The sequence below is a fragment of the Choristoneura fumiferana genome, chromosome 21, assembly GCF_025370935.1.
Source record: "Choristoneura fumiferana chromosome 21, NRCan_CFum_1, whole genome shotgun sequence".
In the NCBI taxonomy this organism is placed as follows: domain Eukaryota; kingdom Metazoa; phylum Arthropoda; class Insecta; order Lepidoptera; family Tortricidae; genus Choristoneura; species Choristoneura fumiferana.
The window spans coordinates 14852686-14877955 of NC_133492.1; the positions used below are offsets into that span (position 1 = coordinate 14852686).

General features: G+C 36.4%; 1 long non-coding RNA gene across 1 annotated transcript in view; it reads left to right on the forward strand.

The window, feature by feature from the left end:
• The window catches only part of LOC141440024 (uncharacterized), a 302028-nt gene that overhangs the window by 161599 nt on the left and 115159 nt on the right, over nucleotides 1–25270 (forward strand). The window contains exon 3 of the long non-coding RNA XR_012452657.1: nucleotides 20649–20697. This is a non-coding gene — a long non-coding RNA (uncharacterized lncRNA). The remainder of the gene's footprint in view (nucleotides 1–20648; nucleotides 20698–25270) is intronic.

Below are 25270 nucleotides of genomic sequence, written 5' to 3' on the forward strand. Positions count from 1 at the left end.
AGGTATTTACAAACTTACTTGTAACTACATATATATAACAGCGTGTTACAAAATTAACACACCTACACAGGTACTTAATGAGCGTATCAAGCGAGGAAGTTCGAACGATCGACTGATCATGTTACGAGTTTTTAATGAAATAATCTACCGGAATCCGTCTAGGATATCGTAAATATCGATTGAAAATGAAATATTATTGCATTGAGAAAGTGTCGTGACACTTTGATGCCGATAGCAAAGCTACTAAACTTTAGTAGCTTTAGTAACTAAAGCTATATCTACATTTAGATAGCGCAAGGAACTATATATATCTTGCAAGTTTCGTTACGCGGCTATCCAAACTGATATATAATTAAACTAGCCATACCCGCGACTCCGTCCGCCCAGATTTCGTTTACCACTATCCCCGGGAACTATCCAATTTTCCCGGAGATAAAACTATCCTATGTCTCCGAGACTCAAAACTATTTGTATACCGAATTTTATTTAAATAAGTTTAGCATTAGACGTGATGAAATAACAAAAAAACAAATAGACTTACAAACTTCGCATTACTAGTACTAGCCGTACCCGTGACTCCGTCCGCGTAGATTCGGTTTTTCCTATCCCACGGAACTATGCAATTTTCCGAGAAAACCTATCCTATATCCTTCTCCGGGACACAAACTATCTGTATATCGAATTCATCTAAATTGGTCTAGCGGTTTAGACGTGATGAACTAACAAACAGACTTACAAACTTTCACATTTATTAGTGAGATTAGTGAGATACTGAGAAGGAGATTATAGTGAGATAAATTAGTGGGATGGGATGCCAAAGTTTGTGTGTGCGTTTTTACTCCTACACGCTAAAACGGCTGAGCGGATTTGGATGAAATTTGGTATATCATCGTCATCATCATGATATCAGCCGTAGGACGTCCACTGTTGGACATAGGCCCCATAGACCTCCAGGCCCTATGCTACGAATTGCAATATTCATCTTCGTATCTTGCCGTCCTACTGACGCTAATACTAATAAAACTTAAGCGAGAGTGAGAGGGAACGATACGAACTTCGATTTTCAATTTCCTAACCCCCATTGCTTCGGTCGGAACGCCATCGCTTTACCAGGTCATCCGTCCATCTCTTTTTGGTGCCCTACACTGCACTTGGCTATGTTGGTGACCGTTGTTTTTCAAAAATAAACAGTTTGCAAAACGGCTATTATTAAAAAAATTAAAACCTTCTTTTTTCACCTGTATCTATTGTACAGTTTAGACATTCAGAACTGAATCGGCCATCAGTGCGAGCAACTCCGCACCACTTCAGTTGCAACTTCGACTAAACAAGAAGCGACGACCTCTTCGCGGGAGATAGCACTAGACCGTCTGATGGAAGCTTCGCCATGGACCAACTGATCTATTGTATGAGTTTAGGTCAGACTAAATGTGTCCAAGGTCACTCGGCTTCGTAAAGAAACAGCTACAGCTCTTCGAGAATTACGCCGATCTCATGTTCGCATACCAACCCATTGTTGGCGTTATTTGCCAAAGCACTTGCTTGACTTTTGCATCAAATGGTAAGCAAAAGTTTAGGTTAGTTTAGTGCGACAAAGTTCTCCGTGAACGTGGGTGACTTTATAGTATTCTATCATTATTATTATTGGCTTTATATTACTAGTTGCTAGTGCTTTAATTTGGAATTAAAATAAACCACGAACAAAAGATTAAAACTGTTAAAAAAGTGAAGTTCTGCAAAATATTCTCTTTAGTTCCATTTTTTGACATAAGTTATATTTACCTATTCATTTTGCTTATCTTTATCGCACTGTAGATAATAATATTATTAATTATTAACGTGGGCTCCGATACATATTTAAAACAACTATGTAGGTAGATTTAATGTATATAAATTGTGACAGACTTTTTTTTTTTTTCTAAGGCTATATTTCATCTGAAGGCAAAGGCGAAGACGCTGACAAACCAGAGTGCCGAGTGGTACATAGATAATTTCGAACTTATCCCTTCGAGGGATCTCTAGTACCCTTAAAACTAGTAACCTTTAAATTTTCGTATCACAAATCATATATCAGAAATCATAAAGCACAGCATTCCTGGACAACGGACAGGAAATAAAAATCAAAATATACACATTCCTGTAGTGAGGGAACGGGACAAAAAATATTCCCAGAACCCCTCGTCGCGGTTCGCATGCCACCCAGTTAGCACACACTTGATAATTTGTTCTTGTTCTAGAGATAAAAAGCATTCATATGTGTATAACCACTTCTTTTGAGGTTATAAGGGCGGGAACTGGGGGGCTACTACGAAATTCGAAAATTGAAGTTCGTATCATACCGTCCCTCTCATTCTCCTATTTAATAATATTACCTTCGGCGGGAAGGCTAGACAGTGAAGTTTGAATTTTTCACTTGGAGTGTTACTGTTTAATTTTGACACGAGTTAAAATAATTTATTGAATCAGGCGTTACTTTGCGGAGGTCCATATCAATGAACTAAAGTAATTTCCTTGCTCACCCGCGACCTTACGATAGCTAAGCTTATGCAAAATATGCGTGTTTATGCAGTTCCTCCACCTCCACACTGTAAGAACACACACAAATCACACAAACACATCTATCACCACCACCACACTACACTGACGCGTTTCGAACTCAACCAGAGCTCATCTTCAGAGTGACACAACCGTACACCATGCTACCAGTTGTTAGACTAACGAACCACAACCACCGTTTTAACTTGTCACTGTAGCTCCCCAAGTGGGTACATACGTTATATGAAACAAAACGAAACTACCCACAAATTATTAATAAACTTTTAACCGTCCTTCAAAACTACCTTGATTTTTATTTATTTACTGTCAAGGCATGTTTTATTAACCACCATTGCTGAAATTAGATCCAAGCCGTAGCAAGGGAGATGAAACTAAATTTACCTGCTCATTAATAATAGACCCCATACTGTTGTATCTAATTATCTCCATGCATTCTAAACGCGTCAGTGTAGTGTGGTGTGGTGATAGATGGGTTTGTGTGATTTGTGTGTGTTCTTACAGTGTGGAGGTGGAGAACTGCATGAACACGCAATTTTGCATAAGCTTAGCTATCGTAAGGTCGCGGGTGAGGATGGGAATTATTTTAGTTCAATGAGTTAAAATCTTTAAGTGCGCACACTTGACCCGAACGAATCTATGTAGTACTTTGTAGAATTGAAAATACAAACTGAAATATAGATGCACAAAAAAACAGAAAAATAAGACCATCACTGGAATCGAACCCAGGTCCTCGGTAATCCGTACCGCGTGCTATACCGCTACACCACTGATGGCAACGGTACCGACACGAATTTACCTATGCACCTCATATCTCAGCTAGTGTTTCTTTCTGGTCACTTAAGCAAAATTTGGAATTGAAATAAAAAATACAAAAAGATTCAAAAAAAACCAATCTTACTTTGTAGAAGTTTCGATTCGAAATATTATCGCGTGTTTATCCCTTCTGAATCAATGTCGCTTCTGCTGCTATATTTATACTAATAAAATGTAACAAGCTTTTTGCCGACTGTACGTGCATTGTCATCCGACTTACATAGGTAGATTATGTATTATCACTGCATGAAATCTTGTATCTTCAATAGGTACGTCAACGAAATTGACGTTAGAAATAATGTCCATAAAGTTCACTCAGAATAATTATCAACTTTAAGGGAAGTAGTAGTAGGCCCAAGCCCTCTTGTTCTGAGAAGGCCTGTGCCCAGCAGTGGGACGTATCTAGGCTGAGATGATGAGGTAGTAGGTACGAGCTTTTTAAAAAAGTCAAAGTCAAAATATCTTAATTCAATTTAGGCTATAACAAGCACTTATGAATGTCAATAAAAATCTACCACCGGTTCGGAAAAACCTCTGTTGAGAAGAATCCGGCAAGAAACTCAACGAGGAAGGTATATTTTTTTTAAACATATTTACAATATTATTGAATGATATCTCTACATCACAAGTATTTAACACAACTTTATTTTTAACACAGTAAAATGTAGTGACGATTATATATCAAATTAAATTAATTAAAGTGGGTGCTTTATTCTGCTAAAACATTTAGGTAGGTACAGAGCAACTAATTAACAATTAAGAACAAAAAAAATGCCGGTTGAATTCGACTTCCGAAATTATGACTCATACTAACACGGCAAGTTAATTAAGACCTGTAACAACTAATAAAGATATATCTAGATTTTGTTTTGTTGTACTTCATAAAATACAAGGGTTTTGTTAAATATACTTTATATCGAATCCCCATCCATGACCCCACAGGTCAAGATAGACGGCTCAGTTCCCACGTTATTACGCACGAGATAACAAAATAGTTAAATTGACACTCCAACGTAAACAGGTGGAGTCACGTCGCGTTGCCTCCTGTCAAGTTGTTTGTCACGCCAACAGACCGCAACTGATAAAGATGGTACAATGAGTTACAAACTGCTGCTTTTCGACCGCAATTGATCGGGACCGTCGATCGTAATCCATTGATGATCAATTTTACACCAATGACCTGCTAAATAGTATTTTGAGATAAAAATTACATTATAGCCGGGGACAATACAATACAATACAAAGACTCTTTATTGTACACCAGACATAGTAAGCGATACAGAAAACAGATACACAAGAGAAAAACTTACAAGGTGAGCAATAGGCGTTCTTATCGCTTAAGAGCGATCTCTTTCAGGCAACCTTTTTACAGAAAGAAGGAAGGACTAGTTTACAACAGGTGGTGCATCAAAAGTAGATCAGAATTTTTTAATGTAACAGAAATACATCTACGAATACATACATAATTATATCGTACATACAATATACGTCTAAAATAAATATAGGCAGTGAGATAAACAGCAACAAATAAATAAATAGATTATCATAAATCTAATAATTACAAGATGACAGATAGTGCTCCTTAAGCATAGATTTAAAATAGTGACAAAGATTTTGCGCGTCGTAAGTCAATCGGTAAGGAGTTCCACAACCGAATAGCCTAACAGTATAAGAATATACATAGAATTTGGAGTTAGATAGAGACAAAATTAGACGAATTATTATAGCGGATCAATATCTTCGCGTAAGAGGTCTAGTGGGGAGGACTACGTCAAACAGTGGACGTTTTACGGCTGATAATGATGATGATGACCAATGCCTTCTTAGTTTCAAGACTTAAATACTGTTCACGAATTAAATACTTAAATACTGCGATGATCTTTAAACCTCAATCAAATGTCAGGTAATTGGATAACGAATACAACTATTTAAAAAAATTGTTTATTCGTTTTCCAATAATAACACTGTCACGTCCAGTCGCATTCTTGAATAAATAAATAAATATCACGGGACAATTCACACCAATTGACCTAGTCCCAAAGTAAGCTTAGCAAAGCTTGTATTATGGGTACTAAGCAACGGATAAATATAATTATATAGATAAATACATACTTAAATACATATTAAACACCCAAGACCCGAGAACAAACATTCATATTTTTCATACAAATATCTGCCCCGACACGGGAATCGAACCCGGGACCTCAAGCTTCGTAGTCAGGTTCTCTAACCACTAGGCCATCTGGTCGTCTAACAATCGCGGTAACATTTGGTTGTTTCAGACATCAACCTACTACTTAAATAAAGTTCTTTTAAGTATTGTTGAAAATTAATTTTCTTTATATCTCAATAGAGTTTGTTCTTCCCCTCTCACGGTCGAGGTACTCACAAGGTAAAATAGCATTGTAAACGAATGTAGCTCTTGATTGTGCTTTTGTTAGCAGGTTTTACCTTTAACTCTTCAACTACACCTTTTGTTAAATCTCAGCGTCAAATAAGAGAAGTGCACTTTCTGTAACCTAGTATGTGGCTTGTATTAGGCAAGGTGACAATGACGAATGCAATTCTATTCCTGAGTACGTATTCAGTCGCATTAGTACCAGTATACTAATGCTGATAATTTCACGAATAATGCGTTAACTGCCCTTTTCTGCTATGTTCCATTCACTTCTAAAAATAGAAGTCTGCTTATATTTATAATAGTCGTAGTTTGATTCAGACTTGACTGAACAGATCCATATCAATTATTAGCGAAATGTGGGTACAGGACCTCTGGACTTCACCAGAGATGTGCGAGGATGACTACGGGCTATCGTTTTTTGCCTATCTAGATGGCGCCACTGTTGCGTGAGGTTTTTAAGTGTGGCTTTCAATGTCTGTTATTACGGGCGTGAAAACAAAGTTTAGATTAAAAACATATTTAATACACCTTAAAACCGTACCATTAAAATATCGAGCAACCACAGTTTTGCATAGTCCCGTTTTGTTCGGAAAAAAGGGAGGACAAAAGTTTCCGAAAGACAAAACTGTCTCAAAATACAGACACTCAATTGCCCCGTAACGCATTATTGCCATTATTAATTTCAGGTAATGCAAAATATTCACTAAATTATTCTAATTATAAATAAACCCGCGTAGCTCACCGAAAAACTATGAGATTTGACATTTTGGAGACCTCACGCTACACTAGCGCCTCTAGCGGCGAATTCATACGCGATGGCCCTCATTGCAAGGGATGTGCTTTTCATGAACCAATAAAAACGCTTCATTTATCCTCGTACAGCACCGCTCTGGTGAAAACACCTGAGCGTAGCGAGGCGAGGTCAATGCAGCGTTCCTATTGGTTCACGAAAAACACATTCCTCTAAACACACACACATCCCCGGTTGAAACACAGCCTTAAAGAAGACCGGTGCTTAACAACGTTTTTCGCCTGATGACGATGATGTTTATGAATAGTTGTAGTACCATCGTACCGTCCCTCTCACTCTCGTATGACAAATATTAACGTCAGCGGGACAGTACGATACGAACTTCAATTTTCGAATTTCGTAGTAGCCCTACTGGTCCCGTTCGTACCTGCCAATTCCTTCGTTACCTTTACAACACTTGTATTACCTAACCATAATTCACTAGGTACTTGTCTTAATGTACGTACAGTCAGCAGGCCGAACAGCAGAAGTATTTAGACGACGAGTGCAAGTAAATAGATTATTAATTCATAGTTTTAACAGGTACCACTTATCTGGCCAAAGTATCCTCAGTATACTCAGCATAACACCTATATATTAACTTTTTAGCAGAATAATTACCTAGCATAAAATGTACGTCGCGTAAGAATAGTTACGCACCAAATCATCGTACTACTTTTCCAAAAAAAATACTATGCAGAAACGAATTGCTAACAGATAAGTAGATGGGTCACAACAGTGACCACGCAAAGAAACGAGCTGGTACCAGCAAAATAGGTTAGACATTAGAACTGCAACCCCACGAAGAACTTACCCTTACTTACTTACCCCACACAAGGTGTTAAGCCAAACTAGATTTGGTATGCGATGAATAATATGCGGTACGAGGTTAAGCCATAAATTGCTTTGCTGGTAGAAACTAGTCATTGAACATAGGGTTCTTCCATGACTGTTTTTAGTGTACTTAATAATAATTCGTATATGAGAACTAGCCAAGTCCGACCTTAAACTTCAATAATATTATCCTAAGTTATAAGAAAACATGATATTTTAAGTTGTTATAAAATATTTTATATTGTTATACTTAAATAAATTTCCGGACTGACCAATAAACTTGGCACCTTGGCACTCGGCACCCATTTAGATCTCGCTTCTTTTGTCGTGAAATCAAAAATGATTGCCATCTAATCGTATAGGTGAGTCAGAATATATTGACCCGAATAACTCACGTCTTAAATCGAGTTTAGCCCGACACGCGTGTTGCAGCAGCCGCCGGGTCGCGTTGCTCTGAAGACGAAGGGCTACGGATTAGCCCGAAACATGTCGGAAACCAGCGAAGCAATTCAATGGTGCGTGTGAAGTTCATAATCCGCACTGGGCCCGCGTGGGAACTATGGCCCAAGCCCTCTTGTTATGAGAGGAGGCCTGTGCCCAGTAGTGGGACGTATATTTATAAGCTGGGATGGGATGGAGATGGTAGCAGGTGGTAGGACCTTGTGCAAGGTCCGCCCGGATTGCTACCACCATCTTGCTCGCTAATCCTGCCGTGAAGCAGCGTGCTTGCTTTGTTGTGTTTCGGCGTGGAGAGTAAGACAGCCGGTGAAATTACTAGCACTTAAGGAATCCAATCATAGGCCTTTAGGTTGGCAACGCATCTGCAATACCCCTGGTGTTTCAGATGTTTATGGGCGGTGGTGATCTCTTAACATCAGGAGACCCACTTGCTCGTTTGCTATCCAGTCGAATAAAAAAAAAAGATGTCGGGCTAAACTCGTTTTGAGACGTGAGTTATCCGGGTCAATATATTTAACATGAGTGAGTCTCACGGTAGTTTCATGTTCAAAATTCTGTGCTCTTCTTCATTTCTGCTGCTGTTGCTGACAGTACAGGCTCGTATAAGCTAACTTCCGCTATAACGAATGCTGGGCCATTATTATTAGACAAAGGTCTCATTAACACTGTAGTTTTAACAATAAACTTAGCTCTACTGTAAAACATAATTTTGAAGCATTCATATGCGCAGGTAAATTATTTTGTAATCGTGTACTAGACTCTTCAACGGATGTGGTTATGTAAGATTATTAAAGTCGTGTTGAAGAGTTTCTGACAACTAAGTAGCGGACTTTATTGTATAAATAGTTATATGTGTAGGTATATGATACATGCAATCCTGTAATATAATTTAACCCATATTAAGCTTACTGATTGATTATCAATACGATACAAGTGGAAAATTATTTTAACTCTCATACCTACTAACGGGTACCTATGTAGTTCAATGACAATACAATAATCGTGTAAGTTAAGCTTAAACATGTTAACTATAACTCTGGTGTTGCTATTCCTCCTACATATACTGTGTTTTTAGCTGTTGGTTCTTCTTTAATAAATAAGTAATCTGGTAAAGAAATTCTGGTGGTCCCGCCAGAAACGTTTCCGTAGGCCGGAACTCTAAAAATTATTTGTTAATATCGAATTGAAACTTGGAACGAATATGTAATTTGGATGATAATAATAGTATTAAAAACAAAAAGTCATAAGCTTTTGGCCGTGACTTATCCGGGATAAAAAACTATTCTTATTTTAGTATCATGGTCAGAAACAAACTCTACAGGATATCCCTTGGCTATGCCACATGGAGGGAAAGAAATATTACAGTAAGAAAATTTTAATTAAAGAACACTTCACTTTGATTTTAAAAACAATAACACCTGCATTTCACAATTTCTTTACTGAACTAAAACAATTACTTTGCTGGACCGCGTTCTTGCATAATCGTAGCTATTATAAAGATCACGGGTGAGCAAAGTAATTTTCATTGAAATGGACCTCCGCAAAGTAACGCCAGATTCAATAAATTTCTTTACTATAACAACTATACTTACGAGTACACCTACATATGGTGGCGTATAAAATAAAAGTTCTTTTGACTGTGCTTTTACCCTGTCAAGAACAAAGAAAATCATTACTGTTGCTCGACCCCCTGCTTAATGTTAATAGGATGTTTGCCGACTGTCTGTCTGTCACTGGCGGGATTTGCATTTAAATAGCCAGACGCGTGTGGGAGGCTTGTTTGCAATCTTCAATTAGTTTTATTACCAGTGGTAATAATATTGTAATGATAACAGGAAGGGTAATAAATAGAATGAAGCCTTATTAACTTATAAGTCTTCTAATATTTCAGAATATAAAACTCGAGTTCGACGAGCAGTGCGAGATTATCCACTAAGTATTTTCTCATCGGAGAACTTGGCCTATTATTTACATTTAGACCTTTGGCTCTTTAATTATTTATTTTGTACTTTTTTTATTTTTCGGTACCTAATAAATAAATCATATCAATAAAATCTATCATAGATCGAATATTTCATAAGCAAGGATAATTGATGTAGGTAACATTTTATAATATGTATGGTGTTGGCACTTTTCGTGTTTATTCCCGTATTGATGTAGTAAGCAATGCTTCGTTATTAAATGTCAATTGAGAAAAAAACCGTTGAGAAGAAAAACACTCTATTTATATTGAAATCAGATTCAGATTCTTAAAAATCTATCGGACAAGCAGCAATTGTAACTGCAACAATTTTAATGTATTCACACGTCATACGAATATGTGATCAATATTGAAAACATTTACTAATAAAAATAACAAAAGAGGAACTTGAACTTAGGCTTTGGATTTCTTGAGACAGATTTTGACTATGGCTCAGTTAGATCATTCTGAATAAATCAATGTCTTAAATAATAAAATCCATGGTGTATTTTGACGTTATTTTTTGTAATACTTGTACAAGGAACGAATGTTTGTACATGCGCACAGTTAAGCGTGTTTGTGGCAAATATTTTTTTACCTGTGAAATGTGCTGCCACAATTCGCTGGTCAAACTCAAGCTGTACCTACTCGAGAAGACGTGGCTGCAGTAGGAAATAGCGCTCGACATGATCGGCTTTTTTCCGATCTTAGCTGGTCACACTACCGTGTGTCTTCGTCCCTGTACATCCCTGTAGTATTTATCTAACTCCTGAATTGGCCAGTATTATGCAAACTGCACCGCGTGCAAGCAACAATGTCTTATACATCAGGTGGTTCACGTCTGGTTATAACTCGTCCAGCTTCAGGACGTTGACCCTCACCTTGTTACAAATTATGCCGGAAGACTGACTCAGGCGTGATTTTACAGTACATCTATGTGCATAATATATAGATACACACGTAGAAATATACGTTTAGGATATTGGCGGTGGTCAGTTTTTTCGAACATGATTTCTTAATAAAATTTGCTGATGGGATCAAAATCTTTATCTCGCCCTTTAATGTTCGTCTCCTTTTAGAATGAGAGAGCTTTGGCCGTAGTTCCCACACTGGCTCAGTGCGGATTAAGAACTTCACGCACACCCTTGAATTGCTTCACAGATTTTTTCAAGTTTCCTCGCGATGTTTTCCTTCACCATAAAGCTTATGGTAAATATCAAATGTGATTCCACGCATTAAAACCGAAAAAGCATCGCTTACTTTACTTGTTGCGTAAAACGGAATATTTTGTAAGTAAGTACAGCATTTTATCCAATAATTCACATTGTCAATATTCAGAAACTTCATAGTTGTGCGATGTGTCAAGATTTACTTCATACCTATTAATTTTCTACAGTTTATGACTTAAAGAGTAATTCAGCAAATATTTTAGATTAAGTTTCAAAACTAAAATTGTACTAGTAATGATACAGCAAGGGATTAAATGAATACAATAAATGCGCTAAAAGCTCGGCGCTCCCTTTAGCCTACGAATTTACGGTGACATAATATAGAATGTTCAAAATAGCCTGAATAGCTTCGAGAAAAGTGCCGTGCTTTTATTTTTGTTTTGCTCGACTTGGCCCCCGGGCACTGCCGTGCCCCCGGATTAACAAACTTTAGGTTTAATCAAACCAAAATCTATTTCTGAAACAACTTGATACTTTATGTCGTTAAACTCAATATTTACCGTCGTTTAGATGATATCTCGTTAATTTGCGATAGCCAGAGTGCTGAGGCGAACCGGGAGATAAATTCGCACTCAGAGATAAATACAAACAACTGTAGATTATTGAACGACGTACATTGCTTTGATTTAATTAAAGCCGTAGTTCAGCGGATATTGTGGAGAACCCAGCTTTTACGATGTATAATAGAATTTATAATTAAGTAGCCCGATTTTAAATTAGACCCGTGTGGTGTCGGGTTAGAATTACACCTCTCCATTTCTTCCGTGTATGTCGGAAGGCGACTGAGGATATAGGTTTAGGTATACCGTAGGCGACATGCTAGCAACCTGTCACTATTGTACCGTTTTTGTCAAACTTAAAACTTAAAATTGCTAAAAGTGGCTCCGAAGCGGTAACGTTTCGTATGCTCTGCCTACCCCATTTGGGAATACAGGCGTGATGTTTGTGTGTGTGTGTGTGTGTGTGTGTGTGTGTGTGTGTGTGTGTGTGTGTGTGTGTGTGTGTGTGTGTGTGTGTGTATGCAAATTCGTTTATCGCTGATCCGTGGGAGCTATGCAATTTTCCGGGATAAAATCTATTATATTATGTTCGTCCCCGGGACTCAAACTATCTGTATACTTACCGAATTGTATCTAAATCTATTCAGCGGTTTAGACGCTATAAGGTAACAAACAAACAGACTAACAAACTTTCGGATTTAAAATATTTGTGGGACTAGATATTTTACGTGGGAATATCGGGATAAAACGCCAACTTAAACAGTTCTTCTAAAATTCAAGCTTAATTACTATAAGTAATATATATATGTAATTAAATACATAAGATTAAAATGTTATTTTATTTTGTTTGTTTGTTTAAGTACTAACACTATGGATATTCTATTTGTCCATAATTAAGAATTTGAATTTGAATTATTCCAATTAAATAAATAGAAAGAAAGAAGACATTTATTCACTAACGCAGACACACTATACAAAAAACCGGACAAGTGCGAGTCGGACTCGTACGGAACCACACATTTATAGGTATGTAAGTAAACGGGAATCGTGTCTAGAAGATCTGCTTTATGTGTGCTAAAGAATATTTGTATATTTCTCGCTTTTTCCGAGTGATTTAATACATCCAGTGTATGCAGAGCCCTACTCTTAAGCAAAATATACGCAGTGTGGGGTCAGATTATATTGGTCACTGATATTTACAGACAGACAAAACATGAAGATTTTTTTCAGACTTTTCTAGTTGTTTGTGCTATAATAGTACCAAATTTCAAGATTCTGAGTTCACGGGAAGTACCCTGTAGGTTTTGATTCCCTATTGCGAGTTTCGAAAATTTGCGGAAATTTGCAGTGTAAACGGCTGCATCTTTTGATTGCGTTGGCTTAGAAGTTTGATTTTTTCACAGCTCTCAGGTACAGTAGACCTCAGTATTTGATATTAATTTCAGCTTGATACCTCCACGCGTTCCCGAGAAAAAGGGTCTTGACAGACAGACAGACAAAAAGTGATCCTATAAGGGTTCCGTTTTTTTCTTTTGAGGCACGGAACCCTAAAAATTAACACAATTATACACAAGAAAACAAAGAAAATAAAAAAAACCCTGAAAACACACATGAAAATAGTAGATACATTATACGCAATTTATAATTATTAGTTAACTCAACGAAATCTGGGTCACAACATCGTTTTTCAACCAGTAAATTAGCCCCGGGTTGGATACAGGCTCATTGTAACTTGTACTCATTTACGAGACTTAAGATCAACATAATTTATAATGTTGAGGAAATTAGCCTCGGAATGAGTTGCCCAATACCATTTTTACGTCGTTGATTAGAATTGATGGTTTCTAGCTTAATTTTTAATCAACAGGTGTGTGATATTTTAACAAACTGCTGTTAAGTAAACAAGCATAATTCAAATAACCTAATAAAACCAACTGAGAATAACCAAACAAACAAAAAGTTGGAAACCCCCGACTTTGTCACTTCAAAGTTCAATATCTCAAAAACGGCTAAACCGATTGTGGTAAAACATGTCTAAGAACCGTCGTTAGAAAACCTGATTTCAAATAAAAAAACCGCATTCAAATCGGTCCACCCGTTTAAGAGCTACAGTGCCACAGACAGACAGATAGACACACATCGCGGTCAAACTTATAACACCCCTCTTTTTGCGTCGGGGGTTAAACTGACGCCATTGTCGTTTCAAATGTCAATATCTCAAAGTAGGCCGATTTTAATGAAACATAGCTGAGATCCACCGCAAGAAAATTTGCTGCAACGTAAAAAAAACGCATTTATTCCGTCGCCTTAACACATTTTTTTTCTTATATGGCGTTTTATACGTACTTTTGACCACTTAAAAATATCGAAACATGACCTCTAATAGCTTAGTAATAGAGTCCATGCTCCGATATTTTTGACCACCTTGCCTTGGCCGCTGCGAAATATCTGATGGCGACTGTACATAGCTATTAGCTATAAAAGGAAAAAGTACAAAAATGTTCAGCTTCTTTTGATGCTGACTCTACATACATAAACATAATTTTAATGCCGCTCTAAACCGACCGTTGCTTTAACCACTTTGGTTAAATAAAACCTTTACTCATTTTACTACCACTATTAAAGGCTCATTTCGTCCAAATCGTTGTTAATTGACTAATTATTTAATTAATACGAGGATTAAGACCAAAACATTATTACTTACATCTTCATTTAATATCCAATTTAATTGAGAACAGGAATAGATTCAGAATAGGTTTCGTTCGGTAATAAAATAGGGTTAAGACGGATTCATACTGTAACGAAGGGCTTGCATGAAATTGTAGCTATTTTTTAATAGGCGTAAAAGTATCATGGACAGGGATATTTGGAAATAATTCCGATCCGCATTAGCGATCCCTTCAAATAGCGAACCTACTGTGTTAAAAATGAAGTTGTGTTAAATACTTGTGATGTATACATATCATTTAATAATATTGTAAATCTGTTTTAAAAAAATATACCTTGTTGAGTTTCTTGCCGGATTCTTCTCAACAGAGGTTTTTCCGAACCGGTGGTAGATTTTTTTTGACATTCATAAGTGCTTGTTGTAGCCTAAATTGAATAAAGATATTTTGACTTTGACTTTGACTTTGAATAGTTAAATTAATTTAAAAGGGACAATCGTCTTAATTTCTAGCAAAATTACTTTGTATATTCTTTTAATTAATTTATGAAGGATTGTCAATGTTTGTATATAATTTCATCCTTTCTGATATTAAAAAATGCGAATGTAACTCTATCTGTCTGTATGTTACCTCTTCACTGAACCAATTTAGATATAGTTTGGTATAGACATAGTTTGAAATCCAAGGAAGGATATAGAATACTTTTTGTCTCGGAAAATTCAGTAATTCTATAGAGATAGCGATAAACAAATTACTCAAACAAAAAGAAAGAGCCTTAAAAGTACTTTAAATAAAAAAATGAAACGTCAAAGTCTAGTAGTCTAGAATTAGGTTAAGCAACTTAGATTTCAACAGTCGGAACTCATTACTGAAAATTTATTAACCACAATTGGACGATGTGTTGAGGGGGTTCAGACTGCTAAACTTATTTTTTTCCTTTTTATTTCTATTTTAATGAACTATAAACAATTAATTACTTTGCTCACCCGTGGTCAAAGTATGCAAGCAAAGCAAGTGCGAAATTGGCAAGCGTCTCGCGGATGAGCAAAATAGTTGATGGTTCATTGATATTAAACTTTGAAAAGTGACGCCTGATTCAATAAATTGGTTTTTTATTTAAAACTCGTTAATGAAGCCAGGTTTTTCATTTTGAATTCTAATTAATCGAACATTATTTTCCCTTACCTGTGTCTCTTCCAGCCACTGACCTACATCTCTATATCATGATCATTGATCACTCATTTGTCAGTTTACGACTCCCTCGGTTAAGGCGCCTCCATAAAAGCCGTCATAAAATCTTAATTGCTCACACGTTTGTTAATCACTTCTTAGTCCTTTTGGGTGATTTGTGATCGTAAACAATCTCTGTTTTATAGGAGCTTCACCGCAAATTAGCATAGGTACGTAACGGAGCCATACAGAGCTGCGGTTAAAAAATACTTTTACTTCATCTAAATTAAATTAAAAAAAGATTCTATTTAAATGCCTTCAAACCGGCCAAGAGTGTGTCGGGCACGCCCAAAAAAGGGTTCCGTAGCCATTACGAAAAAAATAAGTAATATTTTTCTTTTAGTTTAGGTATATTTTATACCTTAGGCTGCTATTTACTCTTAAACTACTAATAATTCTCAAGAAAACTTAGCCGTTATAGTTTTTCCTTGAAATTTTGATATACTTACCACCATCCTGAATTTTTTCACGTCTTTCCACCTACCGGTTTAGATTTTAGAGGGGGGGACGATCGATTTTCATGAAAATTTTCACTATAAAGTTGAATATTTCGCAAACAAATCACTGTATCGAATAATCGTCTTAGCAAACCCCTAATGATTTTAAAAGACCTATCCAACGGTACCCCACACTATAGGGTTGGATGAGAAAAAAAAAACACCCCCACTTTACGTCTATGGGAGGTACCCTAAAAATTTTTTTATTAATTTTTAACTGTAACATTTTGTCGGCATAGTTTACTTATATATCCGTGCAAAATTACAGCTTTCTAGCATTGATAGTCTCTGAGCAAAGCCGCGGATAGACAGACAGACAGACAGACAGACATGGTGAAACTATAAGGATTCCGTTTTTGCCATTTTGGCTCCGTAACCCTAAAAATGTAGATTTAGAAATTATAATTACATAAAAAAATTAAAGGGATGTATGGGGTCCTGGGCTACAGGGCTTACATCGTGTACAGAATCTATGAGAACTTTGGTAATTATTTCTCGGGACAGCAGTGTGAAACGTGATAATTAGGCGAGAAGCCTTTTATTGGTCTCATTGGTCTCACACATTATACGGGTATTTAATGAACGAGTAGACAGTTTCCAACAAACGCTGCTTTTATATTCCACACCTCGACACTATAAAGATGGGCTTTTGTTCATAGCCCTGCTTTCCTATTATCACTTGAAACTACAACAGCTCACTGAGAGCTGCAGGGCTACCACGAAATTCGAAAATCCAAGTTTGTGTCGTTCCGTCCCTCTGACACTTATAATATTTAATACGAGAGTGTGAGGGACGGTACGATACGAACTTCTAATTTCGGAGTAGGCCCTCTGGTGCTGCGCTAAAAATGACAATATTTGGATCGTTTATCACGTTTAAAACACTTATTTTAAGAGAAGGTGTAGGTACAGTACACACATGAACGATGGTGTAAAACATGCAGTATAAAAAAAATGGACGAAATACATTATAGTCATTGGATACAAGTGTTATAATTTTCAGTGTCATTGTTAATCAGATGAAGTTATATCGCAACATGTCGAACGAAAATTGTATATACAAGGAATTCATGAAAATCGATTTATCGTATAGTCATCCTATTTTTTGTTTCATAGGTTGGTGACAGATAACCTTTTTATATATTTATATGCTTTTTTATTAGGTAAGTATATATTTTTTATAATTTTAGTTTTACAGTTCTGAATGACAGTTGTTTGTTTGTTGTCATTCGCGCCTTTTAATACAACACTGAGGTAAGTACCTATATTTAGTGCCATCCACGAAGACGCGTGATTTTGTCAAAATTAGCCATTAATACATTGTAATTAGAACCACGGCACGCGTCATCGTGAATGAATCTACCTACCTATATACCCAAATACAAAAATTTCATCTTTTTGAAATAAATGCGAAAAACTTTTCTTTTGATCAATTTTTTATCGTTCTCTTTAATATTTTACTGTACTTATAATTGTATCGGTAAGATTTTTTTACACCGTATTATATCAGCTCATGAAACGTCTTATCATTGGTCGTTACATCTGTTCAAGACGCTGTCTAAGTGCTGCAGGGCCCCTCTTGATGCGAATGCTGAACCTGCTCCATACCTATCACCAATTTATTGCCCAATGATTCCACGTTTCTCACTGTCGTCTACCGGTTATAAGAAGTGTTTATTGAGACAATACGCAACATCACACCAATCTGGTCCAGGCTGGTTTCTTCCGGCGCAGTTTGACCTTACCTTAAGCGAATCAATCTTCATAATAAAGTAATTCTTCCTGTTGAATGGTATACACGTCGTGACTTTTCTAAGGGCAAACCTGAAAAGAGCTCGACTTTATCACAGCTGGTTCATTCTCGATGCTCTTGATACAGTTGAACAAACTGTATCATGTACCAAGGTGCCTTTGTGCTACTAAGTTTTGTTGACATCCCATACTTATGTCAAGGAAATCATGGTGATATTGATTATCAAGAGGTTCCACCTTTGTACTGTGGGTGGTACGTGGATCGATTTGTGCGAGTGTGCCTCGTGGAGAACTAAAAAGACCAGCTACTCATTTCCAAAAACCACTCCTTAGTTTGACTCTATGATCATCAAGCCAAATTTTAAATCTCTGGCTTTAATAAAATTATATTGTAACGGATAACTCACGTCTTAAATCGAGTTTAGTTCGCATGTTTCGGGCTTATTTGTAGCCCTTCACCCTAGGAGCAACGCGACTCGGCGGTTCAAAATAACTTTTAGCCATTCCTCCCGAATAACTATTTTTGTCAGGATAAATAGTATTTTTTTTTATTCCGAACTTCTAGTGTAGTGTATGCAAAATTATACGGCGATTGATTCAGCAGTTAAATCTTGAAAGCGGAACAAATAAACTCACTTTCGCATTTATAATATTTGTAAGGATAATGATTTACTGTACGCAAATAATACCATAGTTAGAAGATGAATAAACAGTAGAATCAATTATAAAATCATCTGTCAAAATGTAGACAGTTAAATTGAATCGTGCGGACCATCCGCCTGCCCTTTACTAAAGGCCTTCGAGAAACTAGAATCCAGATTACATATCGTACTTGCATAAATTAATGATAAAGCTTCTAGCTCAAGAAACTAAGAAGAATATTGCAGCTTAATGCCATTTAGTTAATTTAATGTTGTGAGCCACGAACCATAGCTTAAAGGTCTATTCAATATAATTGCAGTATTTAAAGTCACATTAATTTTAATAGATATAACTGGGGAGTAAACATAAATAATTGAGTAGTGTTTATATTCTCCAATTGAGATCGAATTAGACATTAAAAGTCAATTTATTACTCCAATGTAAGAGACCTTTGAATGCTGGTCACTGTGCATTGTAGTTGTCATGTTTAATGTTATACCATTAGCAACAGAGGTGACAGGAGGGTGTCATCTGTTGGGTATATCAAACACTGGGACATTAACGTAGCTTTTAAAAATAATTCTGTATGACACAAGAAGATCTCACTCACCAATTGGTACGATCATATAAATATAAGCTTGTTCAGATTTAGTTGAACTCGTAGCGAAGCAAAAGAAAATCATTACGACGAAGAAAAAGACAAAAAGGAATAAGAATTTATTGTGAGCTATGAACCAACAACTAAAATAATAAAAGCAAACAAAAATGATCTGACTCAATATAACAAATAACAGATGAACACAAACATTTAAATGCACTAACCTCGTGAGAAATAAAACAGTATAACTTCCATTACAGTAAGAAAATAACATTATTACATTGAAACGCAACAGCGAAGCTTTGACCGCCACCCATGACGAATTCCGGACTCCCAGTCATAAAAGTGACCCACAACAATGCATTATTTACCATTATATATCGGCAACGCGACAGAACAACTAATTACAAATGCAAACATCGCAGGGACGTAGGTGTAAAAGGTACGGGCGGTGCTGCAGAGTTGTTTGATGGTATCTCCGAAAAACTACCTCCTAACTCAGACAGCAACAATCAAATTGTGTGAACCAATATTGACCCTTGCGTAAGCCCCGCGTTCCCACGGTGTCCTGACGAATCTTCTCATGTTCCGAGGAAAATAAAATCTGTGGTCGTTGAATATAACACTACAGGGCGCCTGCCCTTAACTTACACAAACAAATTGAAGCACAAATATTGATACTGATTATTCAGTTACTCTACGTTACCCTCCGGACACAATGGCGGCTTTTAACTCACAAAAGACGTGCTAATTGGATTGGATTTTTGTGTAATCGCTGTTCACTTTTGATCCTTGTTTAACGAGTTTACAAACTTAAGTTTACGTACGTCGAAAAGAAATTTTCTTCGGATTCAACTCGTTCTTTCTTGCGCGAGATATTTAGCTTGCTGTTCAATAGGAGCACCTACGCCTTTATAATGGTGTCAACATTATGATACTTGAAAGATGTACATTCCTCTAGTAGGGTCGAGGAAAACATGACCGAGTCTAAATCCATCACGGCACAGTTATTTTATCCTTAGATTTATGAATGCATTACACTCGACGTTAGTATTAAGTGTAATTATCACAAATCATATGTTCGAATTGTATTTACTGCTACGTTTGCGCAGTCAAGGAGTGATATTTCGTGAACGAAGATGCTCAAGTGTTTGCAAACAATATTGAATTCATTGTGTTTCGTAAGTAATTAAATTGGAAACTGCCAGGGTTTACTTGCGCACGTGTTCTCGTTGTATCTTTGAATTGTGAACTGAATGATTATTTGGTTTTGAGTTGGTATTAAGGTGATTAGTAATTTGCGTTTGTGAGTGCCCCTGCTGTGTGGTTTGTTAGGGCTGTCAGTGGAGTCGTTTGAATTGATCAGATATGGGTGACATTCTGGGTGGCAGGACCTTTCTGCGAGTGTTCAAAATGTGACGGTAACTGAAATTATGGTGGCATGTTTTGATTAACTATAGGTTACAGAGCCTCATACCATGGTTTTACCTTTAAGCCTTATGTTTAGGTTTAGTTACGTATTTATTGTCAGTCTGATACAAGTTTATCATAAAACAGGTCGGAAGCTTGAAGTTTTGCATTATACGCTCGTATGAGATTCTGCGTGATTTTTTTATTTTATGCATAGGTACCTATTATTTCCTCTTTTTCCCTTATTTTATTCACTTAGTTCGTAGCAGTGTTGAATTTAAAAATAATATATATTTTATTTATTGTTTCAGATACATCTCAATCACAACTAGAGTTCATAAGGAGTACAAAATTGTTAAGGTATGGGTGTCAAGTAATCTATTTAACTTTTAATAATGGAAAATGGAATTCAAACTAAAGTTAAAAACTACAAAACAATACGATTTTTTTTTTGTTTCTCGTATATTATTTATTTCTTGTCTCTATACATATTTTACAAGTTTTCTTCTCGTTCGACCAAATCAACTGCAAGATATATATATTTTTTTATATATTTCTTATTTGCAATTAAGAGTACACAAACATTATTTCGCGGAATTGATTTGTTATTGACTTTTGATTTGTATGATCGAATTTTAATAAAGACATATTGATGAGCATAAATCCCAATATGTTCAATAAAGCTGTCACTAGGAAAGACAACATTTATTGTCAATAATGACTCACGTGCCACATAATTTGGAACATTTTTATTTGTTGTTTCATACTAGTTTCATACACTTATGTGTGTTTGACCTTCCAATTTAAACATGATTACGGACATCGGAAGGATTGACAGATTAACAGCGTTTTTTCTTTTGTTTTTTTGTTGTAATTTTCCCTCTGTGTATCGCTTACTATTATGGTGTAAAAAAGAGTCATTGTATTGTATTGTATACTCAAAAATGCACCCTCATGTTTTTCTCTAAAATTGACTTTAAATTTTTAACATGCACCCTTGCGACACTGAGCGATCTTTCAGGCGTACACGTTTCTATTAACATCACAACAGAGCATGACCGTTTCACTTTGTTGTAACAAATTACAGCGCTAAAACTCCATTTAGATGCAAGAATATATCGCGCGAGTTGCGGTACATTGCGTCAGTGATGAGTATTCATAAATGCACTTGTATTTAGTAACGGCTTCGCACGCGTTAATCATTAGATTCGGTTGTTGATATTTTCAAAAATTACATCTGATTTCATTTACGTTGCACATTAAATTTCTAGTCTCAAGTCCCAGCGATTGAAATTTCCACATTTTATCCCGGAATAAAAGTAACCTATTGAGTATTTGGGCTCTACAGAAAACCAGTGTTGCTCAACTGTGTAGCAACACATGCTGAGTGGAGACCCTTTTGCGGTTACTACTGGTGTCACCACCATTACGATGTATTTTGTTGTATTTTATTATTTTATTGTTAAATTAAGTGTTTGGTGGTGGTACTCTTGGGGCCGTTATTAACTACATACCAAATTTCGAACAAATCCGTCCAGTCATTTTAGCCTGAAGAAGTAACAAAATAAATACGCACCTAATGTACTCACAAACTTTATAACTTTAAACTTTATAACAAGGATAACCGAGTGAACCCAGCAATGCAATTATACAATGTCATTAATGACAACAAACAACAACCCAGCAATGTAACGAATTACAAAACTCTGACATTGTGTCTCGCACTATTTAAACGAAACTCAACGCGCGGGTTGCACGTTAATCCATCATTCTTTTGTTTTTGCCGGCTTCATTGAGCTTTCTACGTCTCAATTTAGATTTAAAAGACCTTTTTAAAATGTCACTTGCGATGATGAAGATGTCAGTTAGTGTTTAAAGACATTGTTCGTTCATAAGACGCTTGTTGTACATGACGGGCTTTTAAAGGAAGTATTGTTTGATGTTCCGAAACAGTGCTTTAAAGAGATCAATATTATGCGTTAAGACATATAAGTACATAGCTTTCCGACACATACTAATAAAGGCAAGGCAGAGTAGGTACTTATAGATATAAAACTCGGCTCTGTAAATTTTATAATTAAAATATAATTAAACAGTACCAAGTCAATACCAAATGCAAGATAATCGAGGTTTGTAGTCAAATAATATAAAAAAAAATATATATTTCCGACCACTTTGAGCAATATAGGTAGCCTTACATTCTTTAATTCCTTAATAAAAACACCTGTTTATGTGTTCATGATAGTATCAAGATTTCTTGATATCAGATAATCCATTTAAGGCGCCGGCAAAAGCTAATAGCGAGGCTAAAAGCTCATGCTAAATGCTTATTGACTTGTTAATATTGTTTTAAGAAGCATTGACTGATCTGATCTATGATTTATTTTGTATCTTTGATCGATGTAACATTAAAACCCAATGATTAATAGAAGTAATGATACGTCATATGCTATCAAAACAACCACAAAACATGCTGCTAACGTAACATGTTACGTAGTCAACTAGGAACCTTATAGTTTCGCCATGTCTGTCCGTCTGTCTGTCCGCGGGTAAGCTCAGAGACCGTTAGTACTAGAAATACATATCAGTCACGCCGACAAGGTACAATGTGACAGTGGTACAATAAAAAAAGTAAAAAAAAAATATTAGAGTACCTCCCATAGACGTAAAGTAGGGGTGACTTTTTTTTTCTCGACTAACCTTATATTGTGGGGTATCGTTGGATAGGTCTTTTTAAACCATTGAGGGGTTGCTAAAAGATTTTTTAGTAGTTTAAGAGTAAATAGCACCTAAGGTATAAAATATAACTAAACTTGGAAGATTCAGTTCACAATACGAAATCGTTAGAAAAATATTATTTCATTTTTTCGTAATGGCTGGGCGTGTACCTACTTCACGCTCTTGGCCGGTTTTTTAATATTTGTTGATGCAGTACATCTATCTCTATTATCATATTTGTCATCCCAATTTAGGGTTTTTTATTTTTAACATTAAATACAGAAAAAAACGATAGGCAGGTACTTACATAACAAAAAAACGTTTATTTTTGTGCACTCTTCACGTTTTTATTTTATTTTTAGTTAGTGCAATTCACTTCTCTTCTTATGTTTTACTGGTAATTAACATTATATTTGTTTTAAACGAATTTGGAGTAGTACCTACAATTTCTAAATTGGGATTATTGTTTTGTCCAATACGCAGAAAAGTCAGTGCTTGTAATGATTGGTTATTTTGGAGTCTTTTGTATTTTTATTTCAACTCCAAATTTGTTACTTTTACGGGTATCCCGTGAAACCATATCGAAAATACAAACTGAGACATGGATGCACAGAAAAACCAGAAAAAGAGCTGCTTAGTGCTGCTGCATAAGTAGCGTAGTAGAAATAAGCAACCTGAGATATTTATGCATAGGAAAAATTCGTGTCTAAATTCCTGTCCAGCGGTGGTGTAGGGTTATAGCACGCAGCACGGATTGCTGAGGACCTGGGTTCGATTCCCAGCGCTGGTCTCTTTTTCTGGTTTTTCTGCATCCATGTCTCAGTTTGTATTTCAATGCTTGTACGCGGATTTCGAAGATTTTATTCACAATAACTCCCCTTTTAAATTCCACGTCAGTTACAAGTCTCAGACAGGTCAGTAAATTTCAATAAAAACATGCAAAACTGAGATGCGGCATAACGAGCATTTCTTCTGAGGTCAAGATCACTTAACGCTTAGATTGAATCGAATTGACAATAATGTTTTCCTCTGTTCGTCACTAGCTCTCACTTTTAATTAAACAAACTTATTTATACCGCCAGCAAAACATTTTTAGTTCTATTTTCAACCGTGTTCGTGTAACCACAAGGTGATATGTGTGGTTTTGTAGTGTTGTTTTCAGATTTTAACTTTCATTGCCAACTCGCGTCACTGTCACAAGCGGACGTTTAGTCTTAGGACAATGAACGTCATTAATTGGTCATTTGTCGTCACAAATTGTCTGCGGGGTTTATTAGTAGTTATAAATCAAATCAAGCTACTGCCAAGCAGAAACTACACGGAATGTTGCACACTGAGTAGTTTCTACTTTATGGAGTCTAGTAACGTTTCTTTTTATTTGCATTACTGAAATTAATTATTGTCCGGAATACCTGGCCGTTCATATCGGTTTCTATAAGGAGCCAATACGTGTAGAGTGACGTAGCTCATCCGCAGAAAGAATGATAAAGTTAATGATCATGGGAAGCATGGTAATATTGACACTCGAACGCGCAGTCATAGACACACGACTCAAATTATAACATTTTCTCTTTAAGTATTAAATTAATAGTTTAATTGTTGAACTCTTACCTAGCTAGAATTTACCCTTATATTATTAAATTACTAGCTGTTGCCCGCGGCTTCGCGCCCGTTGTAATTTTTCTTAGTTTTCTTCCATAAAAACCTTCTCCTGACAATAACGAACACAACAAAATAAGAATAAGCGAAATCGGTCCAGCCGTTCCTGAGTTTTGCGGTTAGCAACACATTTTACGATTCATTTTTATTTATATAGACAGATAGATAGATAGATTAAGATTATGTCTCATCAGGATCTCTTGGTTGTAGGCATCTGAGGACTGTTGATCTGAGGCCGTTTGCCTAACGTTTCTGACGCTCGCGATCGGATTCAAATTACAGTTTTTGTATGTGAAATCTGTCATTTGATTGCGACCGAGAACATCAGAAACGTTAGGCAATACGGCCTCTGGTGACCCGACAGAGGTTTCCCCTAGTTCGGACACCAGCTACGGGCACCAGTCTCCACCGCTTAAAGGAGCGACCACACTGCTGCTTAAAAAGCGGTGACGATACGGAATTGCAGTGACGTGCCGTAAGCGTCACGATTTTATTTCATGCTCTCCACACAGCCATGACACTGCGATTTCGCACCGTTTGCGTATTTAAAGCAGCG